Source organism: Lissotriton vulgaris, chromosome 1_1, assembly GCF_964263255.1.
Source record: "Lissotriton vulgaris chromosome 1_1, aLisVul1.2, whole genome shotgun sequence".
Lineage (NCBI taxonomy): Eukaryota > Metazoa > Chordata > Amphibia > Caudata > Salamandridae > Lissotriton > Lissotriton vulgaris.
In genome coordinates this window covers 772,442,513-772,445,230 of record NC_141685.1, presented here as the reverse complement: position 1 = coordinate 772,445,230, position 2,718 = coordinate 772,442,513, and positions in this window count along the sequence as shown.

The window sequence follows — 2,718 nt, the reverse complement described above, 5'->3', positions numbered from 1 at the left end:
CTTATTCACTTAGCCCCTATAACGTGCTGGGTTAAAACTTGGACTAACAAGGAGATCTCATTAAACCATGCCATCCTAAAAGATGTAATGGCACTTGATAAAGCAAATAAAATACCCTGGCTATGTTACATAAGAGATGTCTTTGCTAAACTGGGACGTCCAGAACTTTTTCATTCCCCGCATTTGCTGCATAAAAATGATTTGAAGTGGATAAAGACGAACTTTATGAGGATGGTAGAGCAAGAGCGAGAACAGGTGGAAGTGTATAAACTAATTATCTTTTGAAAACTACTCCACACATAGAACCATACCTCAGAATTGTATCTATTCCACAGCATCGACATCTCTTGATCAGATTTAGATTGAGCATTGTTCAATATACTTTGGGTATCTCATGTGTGTGGGGGAAACCGGACCTTACACCTCCTTGTAGCTGTGATAGTGTCTCCCCCCAAAGCCTTTTGCACTTTATTATGTTCTGCCAGTACTTTTTGGATATCAGGAAGCAACATCTACTGCCTATACTTAGAGAAGCGGGATTCACCCAGGTTAAACCAGCACTGATGTTCTTACAAATGTTAAGTACCCCGAGGGTGATGTTTGGGGTTGCCAGCTTCCTTGTGGCTGCTGTTCGTAATACAAATAAGAGGGTCGCCCTTAGGCAATTGGAGAACTGATTATATCCCTTTCTCAATGAACGGATTATACCCCTCTGCTAATGAATTGTGAGATTTTTTTACCTTTTGGATGACCCCATTACCAATACCTGATTTTATGTCTTTTTTTATCATGTATAATACTGTGTACTATTTATGATTATATTTTAATGTCTTTTTAATATTCCTGTGTGTAATATAACTGTGTGATCGCTTTTATGATTTTTATTAATCGAAATAAAGTGCTATTGACTTGACTTGAAATATGTAATATTCCTTACATATCTTTTCAGTTCTACACTTTTGTCAGGTATGTAAGTCCAACAATGTTGCGCCCTTATCATTCTGCAGCCTCCACCCTCTTTTGCCAACAATGTATCAAGAGCAAGTCGATTTTGTAAAACCATTGATCTTACTGCAACTATTTCAGTATTGATCATCAAAAATCCTCCAGCAGTGTCTGTTGATAAACGATCCACTACTGTTGACAATTTGCAAATTCTTTCAGTATTTAAAACCACTCCCACTGAAGGTATCAATGCACTAAATATATCACCTACAATTTCTCCTTTACTAGCTCTTTTACTACGTATTAGTCCATTAGTATCTTCATTGCTTCCAGGGATTCTATTTATGTGGCATACCTTTGGGAATACTATTCCAAAATAGCAACTCCCATACCGCCGAGCTCAGCGCCCTCATGAAGAAACCCACCGCGGACCCCACGGACCTCAAAAACTTTCGCCTCATCTCGCTCCTCCCCTTCCCGGCAAGAGTGATCGAGAAGACCGTCAACAAACAACTCTCCGCCTTCCTCAAGACTAACGGATCCCTTGACCCCTCGCAGTCCGGCTTCCGAGCAAACCACAGCACCGAGACCGCCCTCATCGCAGCCACCGATGACATCAGGTCCCTGCTCGACAACGGGGAAACAGCGGCCCTCATCCTCCTGGACCTTTCGGCAGCCTTCGACACCGTTTTCCACCGCACCGTAATACAGCACCTCAGCAACATCGGAATCCAAGGAAAGACCTTACAATGGATCATCTCGTTCCTCGCCGGCAGAACCCATAGAGTCCGCCTCCCCCCGTTCCGGTCGGCGGCCACCGAAGTCATCTGCGGCGTACCTCAAGGATCCTCGCTCAGCCTCACCCTCTTTAACGCCTGCATGAGCCCCCTCGCAGCCATCGCACGCCAACACAACCTTAACATCATCTCCTACGCCGACGACACCCAGCTGATCCTCTCCCTCGCCAACGACCCCTCAACCGCCAGAGCCAACCTCCAGGAAGGAATGAAAGACGTCGCGGAATGGATGAAGCTCAGCCGTCTGAAACTAAACTCAGATAAGATGGAAGTCCTCATCCTGGGAACATCACCCTCCGCCTGGGATGACACCTGGTGGCCACCTGCCCTGGGCTCTGCACCCAAGCCAACGGACCATGCACGCAACCTGTGCTTCATCCTAGACTCCTCCCTCACGATGACCAAACAAGTCAACGCCGTCACGTCATCCTGATTCAACACCCTGCGCATGCTCCAAAAGATCTTCTGTTAGATCCCCACCGACACCAGGAAAACGGTCACCCAAGCCCTCGTCACCAGCCGTCTGGACTACGGAAACACCCTCTACGCTGGTACCACAGCTAAACTACAGAAAAGACTCCAGCGCGTACAGAACGCCTCAGTATGACTTATCCTGGACACCGCCCGCTTCAGCCACATCTCTCCCCAGCTGAGGGACCTGCAGTTGCTCCCCATCAGCAAGAGGATCACGTTCAGACTCCTCACCCACGCACACAAGGCTTTCCACGACATGAGACCGACATACCTCAACAACCGCCCCACATTCTACACGCCCACTCCCCAGCTCCTCTCCGCCAGCCTCGCCCTCGCCACCGACCCACGCATCCGCAAGACCACCGCCAGAGGAAGATCCTTCTCCTACCTGGCAGCCAAGACATGGAACTCCCTCCCCACCCACCTACGATTGACCCGGAACCATCTTTCCTTTAGGAAACAGCTCAAGACCTGGCTCTTGGAACAATAGCGGACCTCTCCA